Source organism: Phyllostomus discolor, chromosome X (genome assembly GCF_004126475.2).
Source record: "Phyllostomus discolor isolate MPI-MPIP mPhyDis1 chromosome X, mPhyDis1.pri.v3, whole genome shotgun sequence".
Taxonomy (NCBI): domain Eukaryota; kingdom Metazoa; phylum Chordata; class Mammalia; order Chiroptera; family Phyllostomidae; genus Phyllostomus; species Phyllostomus discolor.
In genome coordinates, this window is record NC_050198.1 from 86,146,416 (window position 1) to 86,164,454 (window position 18,039).

At 37.1% G+C, this 18,039-nt stretch overlaps 1 pseudogene; it reads left to right on the forward strand.

Moving 5' to 3' along the window:
• Nucleotides 1-11,895: 11,895 nt before the first annotated feature.
• LOC114504795 lies at nucleotides 11,896-12,886 on the forward strand (annotated as a pseudogene).
• Nucleotides 12,887-18,039: the final 5,153 nt, after the last annotated feature.

Here is an 18,039-nt window from a genome sequence, read left to right on the forward strand (position 1 = left end):
CCCCCTGCCTATTTTGTACTTACCAATTATGCAGCTTATTCCCTGTAAATTTTCTCCCATTTTCCCCCTCCCAGCTGATAACTCTCCAAATAATCTCCATACCTATGATTCTGTTCCTGTTCTGGTTGTTTGCTTAGTTTGTTTATTACTTTTTTCAGTTTCAGTTGTTGATCATTGTGACTTTGTTGTCATTTTAATGTTGATAGTTTTGATCTTCTTCAGTAAGTCCCTTTAATATTTCATGTAATAATGGCTTGGTGATGATGAACTCCTTTAGCTTTACCTTGTCTGGGAAATACTTTATCTGCCCTTCCATTCCAAATGATAGCTTTGCTGGATAGAGTAATCTTGGATGTAGGTCCTTGCCTTTCATGAATTGGAATACTTATTTCCAGCCCCTTCTTGCCTATATATAAAGTTTCTTTTGAGAAATCAGCTGACAGTCTTATGGGAATTCTTTTGTAGATGTCTGTCTCCTTTTCTCTTGCTGCTTTTAAGATTCTTTCCTTCTCTTTAATCTCAGGTAATGCAATTATAATGTGCCTTGGTGTGTGTTTTCTTGGGTCCAACTTCTTTGCTACTTTCAGCTTCCAGGATTTCCTGGATTCTATTTCCTTCACCAGATTGGGGAAGATCTTCATTATTTTTTGATATATATTTTAAAAATTTTGGTCTTCCTCTTCTCCTGGTACCTTTATGATTCAGATGTTGGAATGTTTAAAGATGTCCCAGAGGTTCCTCAGCCTCTCCTCATTTTTTTGAATTCTTGTTTTTTTTTTTCATTTTGTTCTGGTTGGATGTTGATTTCTTCCTTTTGTTCCAAATCATTGCTTTGAGTACCAGTTTCTTTCCCTTCACTGTTGAGTCCCTGTATATTTTCCTTTATTTCATTTTATGTAGCCTTCCTTTCTTTCTTCATTTTATGGTCAAACTCAATCAGTTCTGTGAGCATTCTGATTACCAGTGTTTTGAACTCTGCATATGATAGGTTGTCTGTCTTATCATTGCTTAGTTCTTTTTCTGGAATTTTGATCTGTTCTTTCTTTCTTTTTTTAAAATTGTTGTTCAAGTACAGTTGTTTCCATTTTCCTGCTACCACTTTTCTCTGCCCCCTTCCACCTCCCATCCTCAGTCCTTCCACTCTTTGGCTTTGTCCATGGGGCCTTTATACATGTTCTTTGATGACCCTTCCCTTTCTTTCCCCCATTTTCTTCCTCCCCCCTGGTTACTGTCAGTTTGTTCTTTATTTCAATGTCTCTGTTTATACTTTGCTTGCTTATATGTCTTATTGATTGCGTTCCACTTATTGGTGAGAGCATATGGTATTTGTCTTTCACTGCCCAGCTAATCTCACTTAGCATAGTGCTTTCCAGTTCCATCTATGGTGTTGCAAAGGGTAGGAGCTCCTTTTTTCTTTCTGCTGTGTAGTATTCCATTGTGTAAATGTACCACAGTTTTTTGATCCACTCATTTACTGATGGGCATTTAAGATGCTTCCAACACTTGACTTTTGTAGATTGTTCTGCTATGAACATTGGGGAGCATAGTTTCTTTTGAATTAATTTATAACAATCTAGTTCTGATTAATACCAACTTAATTTCAATATATAAATAAAACTTTGCTCCTATATAGCTCCTTTACCTCCTCCTTTCTTTGTGCTGTTGTTGTCATACAAATTATATTTCAACACTTAGTATGCTCATCAACAGGAATTTATAATTAATGCATTATGCAGTTGTCTTATAAATTAGATAGGCAAAAAAAACCTTCAAATAATGTTTGGTAATAATAGGATCCTGGGCAAGTTATTTCAGATTTCCTTATCTGCAGCATGGAAATAATGGTATTATCCACTGCATATGAGTGCTGTAAGGATTAAATGAGGTAATGTATGAAAAACATTTGGAACAGTGTGTAGCATATAGTAAGTGCTCAGTAAATGGTAGCTTCTGTTACTAGCTACCCTTTTTTTTACTGTCATGCCTTTGCTCATGCTGTTCTATTTATTTTTAATGCCTTCTTTCTCATTTTCCAATGCCAAATTTCTATTCATTCTATTTAATAGTTACTTTATTTATTAATTTTTTTAGATTGAGGGGAAGAGAAGGAGAAAGAGAAGGGGAGAAACATCAATGTGTGGTTGCCTCTCACACACTCCCTAATGAGAACCTGGCCTACAACCCAGGCATGTGCCCTCACAGGGAATCGAACTGGTGACCCCTTGGATCGTAGGCTGGCAATTAATCCACTGAGCCACACTAGCCAGGGCTCTATTCATTCTTTTAGCCCCAGCTCAAATTCCACCACTTTCATGTTTCTGAAATTGCACAGTGTCTACTACTATTATTATAACACTTATTACTGTCTTCCCTAGATTATGGTTATTTGTGACACATTTTCTCTCTCATTCTGCATTCTAAAACTCCTATGAATATGTACTGTATCTTTTTTTGTGTGTATCTTGCACAGTGTGTTACCTAGTGGCTACATAGAGTATAAGTGCCTTATATGGAAGAAGTGTTCAGTGAATGTCTACTGTATGACTGAATCATGTGAATAATTAAAAATACTAAACAGTTTCCTAGTTCCATTAGTAGAAGTGAATACAATCCTGAAGTAATAAACCAGGCATGATACAAAAGACATATTTCCTTCAAGTGGTTTAGGGGTGTTCCTAGGTAGATGGGAGAGAGAATCATAAGGTACTGGGATTCTTATTTCTTAGAATGTAGTTTAAAAGACTTTCAGTGCCTTGTAGTATATAAATGGGCAGTGTAAAGCTGAATTTAAACTTAAATGAAGAAATGGCCCCTAAAAGAAATTAAAGAAAGTAAAATCATTAAATGATATAACCTCTAAGAAAAGAGTCAGCATGGTTTGATGGGCATGTACCCAAACTTTAATACTAGAAGGAAAAGTTTGAATTCTAGCACTGAGTAAGAGATAAGTGATATTGAGTAAATCCTATAACCTTTCTGATTGTTCATTTCCTTGCCTGTAATATCTGTGTCACAAAACTGTTTGGATACTTAGATGAACTAATGGATTGTGAAATTGTTTTGTGAGCTATGAAGCATTTTTAGCTACTCTTTCTCTATGTTTCTACTGCTCTGTGTTTATCATCTGCTATAGCATTTCTCATGTTATATTGTAATTTATTTGCTTATTTCTGTCCCCCACCAGACTGAGGTTATTCATTCATTCATTCATTCATTCATTATTTATTTATTTTAAATACTTTATTTATTTATTTCTAGAGAGAGGCGAAGGGAGAGAGAAAGAGGGAGAGAAACAGCAATGTGTTGTTGCCTCTTGATTGCCTCATACTGGGGACTGGGCCTGTAACCCAGATAAGTGCCCTGACTGGGAATCGTACCAGCAACCCTTTGGTTCACGGGTTGGCACTCAATCCACTAAGCCACAGCAGCCAGGGATAGACTGAGCTTTTTTAGAGTAAATATTTTTGTTTTATTTATCTTTGAACACCAGATCCTAGTATACAGGTGCTCAATAAATGTTTGATGAATGTGTGAAAGAATGTTTCAAGTCTGAGATAAACCCACATGACCTCCTAAGTTTCCTTTTAGTTCTGCTGTTTAAGATTCTATGAGACGATCTAGAAATAATTAGTTTATCAACAAAGGAAGAAATATTCAGACTATAAAAACATGAAATTGAAGGACAGTTATAGAATTGTTAAACATATGTTAATATTCTAGGATATACTTCAAAGGGGAAATTGCTGAGATGAGTTAATTGAGCTTATGTATAAGAAAGGAGGTTATGATTTGTCAAGTGTGATGTAATTTTCTAGCCATGGAATGATAACAGCTGAAATGAATCTTTCTAAAGTAGGAAATTTGGTAGAGGAATATTGTGACTAACAATTCAGTAGAGCAGAAAGGTATTAAAAAAATCATTTGAAGAAGTATGGTTAAACCATGAGAACCAGACTCTCTTGAAGGGTTTTCAGGAACTACTATAAAGGACACATGGACAAAACCAAGGGGGAGGGTGGAAGCAAGGGTGCGGAGTGCGGGGGAGTGGTGTGGGGAAAATGCAGAGAACTGTAATTGAACAACAATAAAGTAATTTAAAATAAATAAATAAATAAATAAATAAAAAGATGCCAGAAACTGATGATACATATGGTAGAAGTTTTGTTGTATTTTTGTTTGAAATGATTCAAAACTATATTAACAGTGGGAACAAAGTATGAGCCTTTAAAAAACAGAACAGAAAAACCTACTGACATAGGTTTTAGTAGACAGAAGAGATCATAAACATGAGGTGAGAAGGTAAAGTAGAATTAATAAAATGAAATAACAAATGACTGAAGTTGGTTTAGAAAGGACCAAAATAATTTCTAGTGAGGGGTGGGGAAGCATAAAAAACAATGACTCTAAATAAGAAATTGAAGAGAGATGGCAAATACAAAGGCAGCATTAGAATTCTAAAGTAGAGTGGACTATGGAAGAACTTACAACTAAAGAACTAAACCAGCGATTCCCTAAACTGGAGACCTCAAAGCCTAACCTGGTGCATCATAAAGTGTCTGTTAACCACATCCTTCTATGTGGTTTTTGACAGAATATTCAGAGGAGGAGAAGGTAGATGTGATTGGTAGGCTGCGTTCTCACCATAGAGGCTTTATTATATTATAGGAAAATGTAAAAACTTAACACTGAGTTAGAATCCTAGCTCTGCCTCTTATTAGTTGACTGACCTTGAGCAGTTTATTTAATATGCCTAAAAGACATTAAGAAAGAACTCTTTGTATTCAGGTAACTTCTATTTTTTATGTGACTGTTGGTTGGTCAAATTTTCCTTTTTTTTTTTTTTTTGCCTGTTCTCCATTTATTTTTTTTGTTTATTTAGAGGGAAGGGAAGGAAGGAGAAAGAGAGGGAGAGAAACATTGATGTGTGAGAGATACATTGATCGGTTGCCTCTCGCACACCCCTGCTGGGGACATCGCCTGCAACCCAGGCATGTGCCCTGACTGGGAATCAAACCAGTGACCCTTTGGTTCTCAGGCTGGCACTCACTCCACTGAGCAACACCAGCCAGGGCTCTCCATTTTTTTAAAAAAATCCTGCTTTCTAAGACATTTCATCAGCTTTATCTTTCAAGCCTTTTATTGAGGTTTTAATTCCACTTGTCATATTTAAAAAAAAATTCTATTTATTTATTTTTAGAGAGGGGGAAAGGAAGGAGAGAAACATCAATGCACAAGAGAAACACCAATCAGCTGCCTCCCTCACACACCCAACCAGGGACCCAGCCTGCAACCCAGAATGCACCCTGACTGGCAATCAAACCAGCAACCCCTCAGTCCACAAGCCAGCACTCAATCCACTGAACCACATCAGCCAGGGCTGCTTTTCATATTTTTAATTCCAAAGAGCTCTTTTATTTTCTCAATGGTCATTAAAATTGCCTCTTGTCTTGTGGTTGCAATGTCTCTTGTAATCTCTTTGAGGATAATCATAGATTTTCTTTTTAAAAGTTTTCCTTTGAGCTTCAGGGATCTTCTCTAAGATACTAGATTTCCCATCTTCTGTCAGGGTGGGGAAAGAAAATTATTTTGTTCTGCAGAGTCGGGGAGGAAATCTGCAGGTCTATCAGTGTCCTAGGCTGACTTTTAACCAATCCTCCCAGTTTAGGAACTTCTTCCCCCTAATTACAGAGGTATCTGGCACTACAAATTTCTGAGCTCTTTTCAGAGCTCTGTGGTGCAAATTGAATTGCCTATCTGCTTTTCCTTCTGATGACTTGGGATATAAATTTCTCAGTTCTACTAATTCAATTACTATTTGGCCATCTACTATCTGGTTTCCAAAATGTGTTGCTAATACCTTCTCTCCTGTATCCCCCATTTTGTGTATTTATGCCCTTTCAAAATTCCTTTACCATAATTTTATCTGAGTTTTGAGGAAGGAAAAGAACTAAATGTGTGAGTTTAATCTGCCATCTTTAACCAAGTTTTTTATTTCTTCGTGTCTGTTATATCCATCCTTTACATTTTAACCATCACCACATTATACATATTTTTGCCACTGTACATATAGTCTCCCTACCTCTAGCATGTCTCTAGTCTGTTCTCTGCAAAGCTGTAGATTCATCTTCCTGAAAAACTGCACTGTATATTTCACAGCTTTGAGTGTAAAAACCCTCTAGTTGCTTCCTGATACTGACAGGAGAAAGTCTACTTTCCTTAACGTGACATTTAAAGCCTTCCACAATCTAGTTTCTGCCCACATTTTCAACTTCATCTTTTAGGCTTTCAGAATCATATCCATACCCATATCCATACTCATCTGTAGCTTTGATTAAACTTGTCTGGGACAAATAGGGGCACAATGGCTGGGCTTACCTGGTGATTTATCCAGTAGACTTAGCAGTTGAGCTATTGATTTTTGAGTAATTTAAAACTCCATTTTAAGTGAATACTTGTCTGACTTGAGGCCCATTTTGGTCTAGGATTCTAAGCTGTTTTAATATATGCAATTTCTTGTGTTCAGTATATTGCATATTGAGTTTTTTCACAGTATATTACTCCACGCCTTATTTATTTTCTTCTAGACTCTGGAGGTACAAACATGAGTTGGGAGGTGGAAATTATGTCTTATAATAAGCTGCTGTCTTATATTGTATGGGTTTTAAGCCCCAGCTCAATGACTGGGTTGGCATAGTGTGATTTAATATTCTCCTAGGGTTTAACGTTGTAATTAATTATATTCTTCCCACACAAACAATGTTCTGACACATCAATCATGTTTGTAGCATTTTCCTGAAAGCATCTTTTTCTGATGACTATGCCCCCCAGTATAATCTTTGCTGACTTCTTTAAAATGAATCTAATTCTTTGGGTGAAGAGGTCATTGGCTGCCATCTACTTTGGCACTCTGTTGGGCATCCTTTTTTTTAAGATTTTATTTATTTATTTATTTATTTATTTTCAGAGAGGGAAGGAAAGGAGAAAGAGAGAGAGAGAGAGAGAGAGAGAGAGAGAGAGAGAGAGAAACATCAATGTGCGGTTGCTGGGGGTCATGGCCTGCAACCTAGGCATGTACCCCTGACTGGGAATCGAACCTGTGACACTTTGGTTCACAGCCTGGGCTCAATCCACTGAGCTATGCCAGCCAGGGCAGGCATCCTTTAATGCGGTTTGCAATCTCAGTACCATTGGCATGTTTTGGTGCAAAGTTTGAAAGCGAAAGGAAGGTAAACTTTTAAGATACTGCTTTTGACCATTGAGTGATGTCTCAGATAATACCTCAGTGTGTATATGAGGTCTTTCCAGAAGGTATCCAGCCATGTAATATGAAAAACGGAGGCATTTATTGAAGAAGATACAAGATGCAAGAAACATTGTACAGAGGACAATGGCACCTCAGTCCCCTTCAAAGTAGGCACCTTGGGACCTCACACAGTTCTCCCAATTGCCATCAGCTGCCCTGTTGTATTTTCCTGAATCTCTTCAACAGTCTGAAATCTCTTCCCTTTCAAGGTGATTTTAGTTTTGGGAAAAGCCAGAAGTCTCAGAGTGCCAAATCTGGGTTGTAGGGAGGCCAAGTCACCTGGGTGATTTGATATTTCACCAAAATCACTGCATGGGAAGTGATGCATGAACAGGTGTGTTGTGATGCAGCTGCCAATCACTAGTTGCCTATAGCTGCAGCCTTGTGAATCATCTGAATAGTTTCTTTGGAGGAATATTCAAGCTTAACACAAAATTTGATGCAGATTCATTGCTCTACTCACTCAGTCATTTTGAATGTGTTGGCCACACAGTACATGTGCTCACTCAACAGCACCTACCACCTCCACTGACTCATAGAGTGAAGTTGTCATCATTGTTCACATGTGCGCATTCCAGACCACTCTCCTTGGCTGCCAGGTTACATTAATGTTGTGCAAACCATCCTCATTATATTAACAATGGCTGGACTTTTTACGGACAGACCTCGTACTATACGTGGAATACAAAATGCACCATTGAAGAAAACTACAAAGAATATTCATTTTGGAATTAAAGATTTTTAAGAATAAAAAAAGACAGTAACACTTTAAAAGACATTGCTAAATGTATTTCCCACTTTATAGGTTGTTTATATTTTCCCCTACCTCTGATGGACAAAATTAAAAGGATATATTAAAGGAAGGCTGACTTTAACAAAGTCAGAAAAGTAGTAGGATTATAAAGTGGGGAAAGAAAGTCAAGTTATAGTCCAAGAAATAGGGCTGTTCAGTTTATAGATTTGCAGTTAACCTATTCCCTGTATAGGGAAAAGAAACACGATACCAAAAGACTAAATAAGTTCATACTGAAAAAATATTGTATAAAGATATGGCATGAGCCCTCACTGGTGTGGCTCAGCAGGCAGGGCATAGTCCTGCAGACTGAAAGTTTGCTGGCTTGATTCCTGGTCAGGGCACATACCTCGATTGTGGGTCAGTTGTATATGAAAGGTAACTGATAGGTGTTTCTCTCACACATCAATGTTTCTCCCCCATTATTTCTCCCTCCCTTCCCCCTCTCAAAAATAAATAAAATATTTTTAAAAAGGTATAATGTGAGTTTTCAGGGGATAAATCAGTAAGATAAAACAGGAGGGGGAATTCCATAGAGAGCAGAAAAAAGGAAAATTTTGGAACACTATTGCTAAATTTTAAGACAAATCCTTTACAATTTTTTATTATTTTGTTTTATTTTTTCAATTATAGTTGACATTAAATATTATTTTATATTACTTCCAGGTATACAGAATAGTGGTTAGACACATATAATTTACAAAGTTACCCACCCCGATAAATGTAGTACCCACCTGGCACTATACATAGTTATTACAGTATTGTTGACTATATACCCCATGCTGTGCTTTACATCCCCTTGACTATTTTGTAACTACCATTTTGCACTCCTTGGTAGTACATGTTTTTTACCTAGCCTTCCAAACCCCCTGGCATATGGCAACCATCAGTTTGTTCTCTGTATGACAAATTCTAAGAAGGGATGTTTTGACATCATACATTATATTATATTGAAATAGTCACCAGTAAATTTTGCCCAATCTCTCCCTTGAAATTTATAAGAAAAGATAAACATCCTTATTGTTTAGCTGTGTGCTAGACACATGTGCCTTCTGAGTGCTTGAAATGTAGCTAGTCCAAATTGAGATGTGTGGTAACTGTAAAATACACACTGGTTTTCAAACACATAGAACAACAATAAGAAGAATATAATATTTCTGATTAATAATTTTTGTATTGATTAACAATGTAAATGATCTTTTGGGCATGCTAGAGTAATAAAATGAAATAAATTAATTTCATCTGTTTCTTTTTACTTTTAAAATATAGCTACTAAAAATTTAAAATTGCTTATTTGACTTGCATTAATTTCTATTACACAGCATTGGTCTAGCCTCTGCCCGCATGGCTGCTCTTGAAAATGTTCCATGTCCTGTTAAGATTCAAGATTCTGTATTGTAATTATATCTGTATAAATTTACTTGGATTTTATGACATCCTGATTTGCACTTGACTTATTTTTGAGCAGTTTGGGGTACAGTTCACACAAACCAGATTACACATCAAACTTCTGAACAGACTTTCTTTAAAAAGCCATTTGTATCATAAACTGTGGTATCATAATAGGTGGCATTTTACCTTTTAGCTGTATTTTTATTCAACTATTTTTTAAAATTATTTATTTCTTTTTAGAGAGAGGGGAAGGGAGGGAGAAAGAGAGGGACAGAAACATCAATGTGCGGTTGCCTCTTCAGTGCCCCCATCAGGGACCTGGCTGGCAACACAGGCATGTGCCCTGACTGGGAATCAAGCTGGTGACCTTTTTATTCACAGGCCAGTGCTCAATCCACTGAGCCATACCAGTCAGGGCATATTCAACTGTTTTTATAATCTAAACAGTATTTGGTGAGTATTGTATCTTTATAATTTCAAAAATAGTAATTGTTAAGAAATTAATATTACTACATTTCAAGGTAGTTAAATTCTGATATGGCAAAACTTGATTTGTCCCTGCTTTATGCAACAAGTAGCAATCTGACCTGGGAGAATTCCCTAGGGAACTAAGACTTACTTGACAAAAATTTAAAACCAGTTTTTGAAAGACATTTGTATAAATTTTACTTTTTTATAAAGTTACAACCTTTTTAAAGCCTTTCCCAGTGACTTAGTAAAGTTGGTCTCCAAGTGTACTTGTGTTGGGTCTTGCAGGGGGTAGAGTGGAGGTGTTTCTTGGAGGGAGATGCCTAAGATGGGAATGGGCAGTTCTGATTTATATCTGTTTTCTATACTGGCCTTCCATGTGAGATTTCAATTAGAGTTCCTCTGCTAAAAATAATTTGAAGTCAACAGACTTTGGGTCTTCATCTGTATTGAGCAGTAAGTAAAGCTTTTCTGTGTTCCTTTCCAGCAGCTGTTAGTTCTGTGTATCAGGATGCCTGCTCTTTGAGGCTTTCCTCTTTTTATTTATTCATCATGGTTTAAGAATTTTAATAACCAGCCCTAGGTAGTGTGGCTCAGTGGATTGAGCACTGGGCTGTGAATCAAAAGGTCACCAGCTTGATTCCCAGTCAGGGTATATGCCTGGGTTGCAGGCCAGGTCCTCAGTGGGGACACTGAAGAGGCAACCGCACATTGATGTTTCTGTCCCCCTCTTTCTCCCTCCCTTCCCCTCTGTCTAAAAACAAATAAATAAAATTAAAAAAATGAATTTTAATAACCAAGATAGTTCAAAAGCATGTAAAGTAAGAATCAGTGCTAATTAAAGTTCAACAGCTTTAGTGCCTCTTTTTGACAAGTAGTTTAGTTGTTCTGAGTCTCATTTTTCTTACTTCCTGATTCTGTTTTCTTATTGTTGTTCCAGTACAGTTGTCTCCATTTTCCCCCCTCCCCATCCCCCAACCCCAGCAATCCCCAACTCCCACCCTAGATCCTATCCACCTTTGGCTTTGTCCATGTGTCCTTTATACATGTTCCTTGACAACCCTTCCCTTCTTTCCCCACATTATCCCCTCCCACCTTCCCTCTGGTTACTGTCAGTTGGTTCTTAATTTCAATGTCTTTGGTTACTTCCTGATTCTTAACTGCGTTCCAGTTTTAGGAGCTGACCAATTGGGGTGTTACTATGGAGGGATTTTTTGGAAATGGGGCAAAAGCACCATAAAATATAATTCAGCAGACAATTGTATGTGTTTATAACAATTTTGTCCCAAAGAAACCTTTCAGACAAAACTTTTAAGTCCTCAGAAATTAGGCTTAATCATGCGCATTAATTGCTCACTTTTTAAACAGCATTATGTCAAAGTTGTTCAAAAGCTAACCAGTAAAATCTGTCACCTTTTCAGCAACAAAATATTTAACATACTGCAAAATAGATTCTAGTAACCATATTTTCCAGATATTTTAATGGAAAAGTAATTTAAATTAAAAACTAAAAGACAAATTAATTTTTGTTTTAGTGAGGAACAGTGTGCTTGTTGTGTGAACCTTTTTATTATCTATATAATTATTATAATAAATAAATATATATTATCTATAGAAATAATTCTCCCCAACTCCCATCTTTCATTATCACACACAACTATATGTTTAAGATGAGATTTTAAAATGGGGTATTGATTGCTTCATCAGTTTCTTCTTATCTTCAGAAGGCTTTTTAAAAAGCATATTGTTCAACCCAATTAAGTCAGCTCAGCTCTATAATAATAAAAGAAATTACTTTATTTCTTCAAAGTTGAACCTAGGCTCTCTTCTCCTCCACTTTGACAGCCATGCCTTCCTGCTCAGTGCCAGCTGCAGTCCTGAGACATGATGGTGAGTGAATTGATTTGGTTGTATTGGGTGCCTGGTCACCAGGACTGTTTTTAACTCTGGCAAAATGGATATTGTCACCATCAATGATCCCTTCATTGACCTCACCTACATGGTCTACATGTTCCAGTATGATTGTACTCATGGCAAGTTCAAAGGCACAGTCAAGGAGGGGAATGGGAAACTTGTCATCAATGGAAAGTCAATCTCCCTCTCCTAGGAGCAATATCTCACCAACCTCAAAAGGGGCAATGCTGGTGCTGTATATGTTGTGGAGTCCACTGGTATTTTGACTACTGTGGAGAAGGCTAGGGATCACTTAAAGGGTGGAGCCAAGAGGGTCATCATCTCTTCCCTTTCTGTGGATACCCCCATTTGTGATGGGTATGAACCATGACAATTATGACAACTTCATGAAGATTGTCAGCAATGCCTCCTGTACCACCAACTGCTTGGCCCCCCTAGCCAAGGTCATCCATGACAACTTTGGTATTGTGGAGGGACTCATGACCATAGTCCACGCCATCACTGCCGCCCAGAAGACCATAGATGGGACCTCTGAGAAGCTGTGATACGGTGGCCAAGGGGCTGCCTAGAACACCATCCGTGCTTCTACCAGTGCTGCCAAGGCTGTGGGCAAGGTCATCCCTGAGCTAAATGGGAAACTCACTGGCATGGCCTTCCATGTCCCCACACCCCAATGTGTCAGCTGTAGATCTTACCTGTTGCCTAGGGAAAGCCTTCAAATATGATAACATGAACAAAGCAGTGAAGCAGGCATCAGAGGGCCCTCTCAAGGGCATCCTGAGTCATATTGAGGACCAGGTCATCTCCTGCAACTTTAATAGTGACACCAACTCCTCTACCTTTGATGCTGGGGCTGGTATCACTCTCAATGACCACTTTGTCAAGCTCAGTTCCTGGTATGACAATGAACTTGGCTACAGCAACAGGGTGGTGGACCTTATGGTCCACATGACCTCCAAGGAGTAAGAGCCTCCTGGATCACCAGCCCAAGCAACAGGAAGAGAGGTCCTCAGCTGCTGGGAATGTCTTTGCCCCAAATCAATCCCCCAATAGACCAAGAATCTCCTGACCTCCAGTTTCCATCCCAGACGCCCTGAAGAAGGGGAAGGGCTTAGGGAGCCTTATCTTGTCATGTATCATCAATAAAGTTCACTGTACCCAGCCAAAACAAAAGAACAAAAAACAACCAAAGTTGGGTCTAAATGTAATTCACACACAGATTTTTGAAAAAAAAAAAAAAAAAGCATGTTTGAAAATATATTTAATAGAATTATGTGTGACATCATATAAAGACCTGTTTGAGGAGGCAGCCTATCAATAGATGTTCAAAGGCAAAGTGGCATTTGAGTCTCTGGTTTTCTGTTATGTACTGTGACCACACATATTTATGGCATTTACAGCCTTCTGTTTCTAAAGAGAAAGCATGTTTTAAAATGTGTATCGAGCCCTGGCTGGTGTGGCTCAGTGGATTGAGTGCTGGCCTGTGAACCAAAGGATTGCCAGTTCAATTCCCAGTCTAGGGCACATGTTTGGGTTGTAGGCCAGGTCCCCAGCAGGGGGTACGCAAGAGGCAACCACACATTGATGTTTCTCTCCCTCTCTTCCTCCCTTCCCTTTTTTAAAAAAAAAATAAACAAAATCTTTAAAATTGTGTATGGAGAAAATTATAGAGATATTATTCTCTATAATAATATATAAGGTCTTAAGGTCTTAAGTGAAAATGAAATTATATGAGCCAAAAAATATAGGTAAGTAGAAACACTGATTCTGACTAAGGAAGACATGGCCAAACTCTGAAGCTTCATAGGTAAGGGGATACATATATTTTTGATACTAGAAGGATGATGAAGATTTGGAATGAAGAGTTAAGGGTTAGTAAAGTGTGTGTCTTTTGCATAGATTTGGACTAATATTTCTTTGTTATTAAGTTCAAGTTTACTTTAAAGCTATAATTTTTATTTTCAGATGTCATCAGATGTACTTTATGTTTGTCTTCCTTTTCTTAATCTTTATACTTTTCCTGATTGCCTGTTCAGAAGGCACAGTTTTTCTGTGTTGTTTTCACTTATGTGCTGAGGTAAAGACATAAGAAACTAATGCATCCTAAGTTTTCTAAACTGGTATTATTGGAATTAGAAGTCCATGTTGAGAAAGGAAATAAATATTGAATGCATGGTTTCTACAATTTGGGATTGGTTTTATATTATGTTTTCCTAATGACATTTTGATTTTGATGCAGCTATCAAGTTAATGCTAATTTGATGGAAAATTTAAACAGAAAGCAGTTTCTCTCTGGCTAGTTACTATAATTGCTGCCTGCATAATACTCAATTAACATAGAAAATATAGGCAACTGATTTGATATTTAGAAATATAAAAGATCTGGTTCAATGGCATTTTCAACAATTAAAATTTTCTTGCAGGTTAGCTCAGGATTGTATTTTTATGTTTCAGACTGCTGCTAAAGGCAGTTTCTCTTACTTTAATTTCATTGCCTCTTGGTTACCATAGGCATAAACAGTTCTTTTTACCCCACTCCATCTTCATTTTTCCCCTGACATCTCTCTGGATAACTAAGGTGGGAGTGAACATTTTTTTTCTAAATCCTTCTTATTTTGATAGTTAAAAGTGATTCCATAAAGGTGACAAAGAGGGTTTAGGGAATGATTATTATATACATGATATCTTAGAGCATTTTCTCCTTGAGCTCTAGGTATAAAGGTAAAAAAAATTATAATTGTGTAAAATCATACTTAGCTACTTATTAATTTTATGGTAAATTTTCTAAGAGAAAATCTGCAACAGTCTTTAATGAGACCTACAGTAATAGTTATATAATACCTGCACTTTTATTTCTTAAGAATGTTTCGAGGTACCCTAAGACTACTCCCATGTTTGAGGATTCACTAAAAGGACTCATGGAACACAACATATAGATGCAGTCATAGCTAAGGTTTATTACAGCAAAAGAATATACAACAGGATAAGCAAGGGAAAAAGAGGTGGATTCTGAAGAAATCCATGTACAGTCTTCCCATGCTTTCTCTCTCCATGAGGGGATACACCAAGTGTGCTTCTTTCTCCAGCACTAAAAAAATATACTAATATATGTGCAATGTTTTTGCCCAGGCAAACCTATTATAGACTCAGAATATATGGTTAGGCACCCTCTGTCTAGCAACAATAACATTCTACACTCCCAAAAGGAAAGCAAGTATTCACCATAAATCACATTGTACAGTCTAGGTATAGCAGCCCAGTCTTATCAATCAGGGAATGATTAAGTTTCAAATTCCCAGATGTAAGCCAAGGGTCTACCTTGCAAGAAGGCCCTTCTAAAAATAGCACTTTAGATCTGCTATGATAACTATTTTCTGCACTGTCTATCCTCTTGGCCCCTGACCACAGTACTTCTATAGTAAAACTATTATTTGTAGGAGTCTATGGGTCAGGGTGAGACTAACCTGCATGTTGACCTCAGGCATGCCTCCATGGGTCCTGCATTTAGCTGGTTAAAACAAATTCCATTTACTATAAAGTGACTATCTTAAGTTTCTATACTCACCTTTATTATGTGGCCTAAGGCATTAATTCAGGTTCAGCACAATTCTGGCTAGTATATTAAATCTGACCTGGAAGCTTCCAGGGCTGAGGCAGCATCATGATACAGGGGATGCATACACTATAAGTGTAGTCCTCAAGCACAGACATGGTCCTAGAAAAAAAGAACTTATAGTTTTTAGGTCACTCCAAGTGGAACATAGATTAGTCAGACAGTACATATTATATTAAATTTCTTATAAAACTTCTCCCTTTATTGCTTTTAATCCATAAGTTTACAGAGCCAACTTTATATTGTTATTACCATAAATGCTAACCCATTTAGAGGTAGAAGTTTATCTAAAAAGTTGTTTTTTTTCTACTTTTTCTACAGGATTATCATTGGTGGTAGAGAATCTTTTTTACTAGTGGTTTTACAGCTGTTTATCTTTTTATGTATACAGTTTATTATTTTTTTATCAAACTTTAAATCATGAGCATTACAAGTACCATTTTGTACTTTAGTGCATGATAATCATGATCTTGATTTTCATCCTTTTTATAGGTAGCCAGAGAATTACCTCATGTATTTTAAACTCTCTAAAGAGACTTTGAGATAGCCATAATGTAATAAGCATCAATTAACAATTAATGGAAGGAATAGGGAACAAAGTCATCATGTTCATCTTTATGCATTGGGGATAAAAGATTCAAGAGCCTGGGGAACTGTTGAAGGGACCTTATGTACTTAGCTGCAAGTCTGTCCCTTGTGAATGTTTTTAAACAGTGGGGATATGTTGCAAAGCACAGAAAGAGTTATGTGTAATCATTTTTGAATAGCTTCCAAACATAAAAATTAGCAGACTTGAATAACTTTGAAATTAATAAAATTAGATAAAGTAAATGTGTGGTCATGTAATCAATTATATGTGAGGAACGAGTTGTATACTTCTCAGAATTACTCTTTTGGGGTTGCTATTTTTGTTCATCTGTAATGGCAACTTAGATTAATGCTTAAAGCAGGTGAAAAAAATGGAATAGATTATAAAGTGATCCAGTTGGAGAAATAATGAAGTTGGAAATCTTTTCTTTTCCTGTCACTCTCTTTGACTGAGAGTGCAGCTTTGGGAGGAAACACATGGATTGATGAGAGAGGAAGGGGACACCTGCCTAGCCAGCCAGATCAGTCTAATCAACTCTGGAGACCAATGGGGTAACAGATATTGCAGCCAGATCACCCTCACATCCGTAGTTGGAAATCTGTAATCCCTTTTCAATACAAGTGAAACAAAGCAGCATTCCATCTCTACCTGCCTCACTTTTAGGTTCTGGTTTTATTTAAAGTCATGTCACTGATGTAGGTTGGTTTGGAAATTTCAAGTTTTTTTCTCTAATTTTAATGTTCAGGTTCAACAAATATGTAAAAATTAACAATAGAAGCCAGGCAGAAATCAAAGTCTTAAGACACATGTAAACATTACCTGAGAAACAGTGTACCTTAGTGGTGGCTCCTTTTTGATATAGTAGTACCTATGTGCTGCTCAACTCCTGAGTACAGAGAAGACCATACAGGCCTCCTCTCACCTCCCAGCCTCCAAAAGTTCTATTGAAAACTGAAGGCCTGAGAGCATCTCACCATAGACTCACTAGTCTCCTCATGTTTGTTTTTAGTTTTTAAAAACTTTTAATTGAAAAATGCATACAGAAAAGTGCACATATCATAAGTGTACAGCTTGATGTGTTACCAAAATGTGAACACATTTTGTAACTAGAACCCATGTCAATAAACAATACATGACAAACACCCTAAAAGCCACTGTTGGGCCTTTTCCCACTCACCTTCCCCAAAAGCAACCACTATCCTGACTTTTAACAGCTTATTTTCTTTTCATGTTTTTGAATTGTTTGTAAACAGAATCATACAGAATGTACTTTTTTGTATTTGGCTCCTTTTGTGTCTGGTTTCTTTCCCTCAATATTGCTTGCAAGATTCATCCACATTACTGTGTATAGTTGTAGTCTGTGTACCCTTAATCTTTTTTGTTTTGGATTTCTCCCTCAGTGAATCACTGGCTTTTATATTTGTGTAATGTGCAATAGATGTATTGAGCACACTGATTTCAGGCTTATGTTTTCTTCATTACCCAATACTTTGCTTTTTTCTGATAGTCTTGTGTTGTAACAGCTTCTTTTAAAAATTAGATATACGCCTGAATGGTCACACCGCCAACTAAAACCTTTTCCTACTGACTGGCTCTACCATTTGCATTGCTTCTGTCACCACACTATACTAAATACTGACTCTCAAAGATTCCTAGTGATCTCTTGCCAAATCTAATGACCTTTCCCTAGTCTTCACCCTCCTTGCCTTATTTATTTAACACTACTCAACACCTGTTTTGTAAAATCCTCTCAACATAATTTGCATTATTTATCTTGTACCATATTGTGCCTTCTTTAATTTTCCTTCCGCTTCACCTAACTCTATCCTTTATCCAAGGTTCAGTCTTCAGCATTTTGGGTTTTTCTTTCTTTTTTTTTTTTAATTGCTGTTCAAGTACAGTTTTCTGCCTTTTACCCCCATCCCAGCCCATCCCCCCCAGCCCGCCCCATCTCCCTCCCATTTCTA